The sequence below is a fragment of the Orycteropus afer genome, unplaced genomic scaffold (assembly GCF_000298275.1).
Source record: "Orycteropus afer afer isolate SDZICR_OR568_19922 unplaced genomic scaffold, OryAfe1.0 scaffold00036, whole genome shotgun sequence".
Taxonomy (NCBI): domain Eukaryota; kingdom Metazoa; phylum Chordata; class Mammalia; order Tubulidentata; family Orycteropodidae; genus Orycteropus; species Orycteropus afer.
The window spans coordinates 3377475-3377788 of record NW_006921623.1 but is presented as its reverse complement, the minus strand read 5'-3'; positions in this window follow the sequence as shown (position 1 = coordinate 3377788).

The following is a 314-nucleotide window of genomic DNA, read 5'->3' as shown; positions in this document are numbered from 1 at the left end:
GGGGAAGAGAGAGGTGGGTTCTAACATAAGCTTTGTTTAATGATTAGCCAAATGTGTGACTTTGGGAAAGTTGCTTTCCCTCTCTGAACCACAGCTTTAAAGACTGAACCCTTACAGGAAGTATTTGTGCCTCTTCTAGATCAAGGAGCTCCGGTAGCATAGGCACTTGACTAAGACACTTGACTGCTAACCAGAAGGCTGGTGATTCAAACCCACCAGCCATTCCTCGGAAGGAAGATGGGGCAATCTACTTCCGTAGTGATACTGCCTCGGAAACCCAAGGAGGGGTCGCTATGAGTCGGGGCCGACTCGAC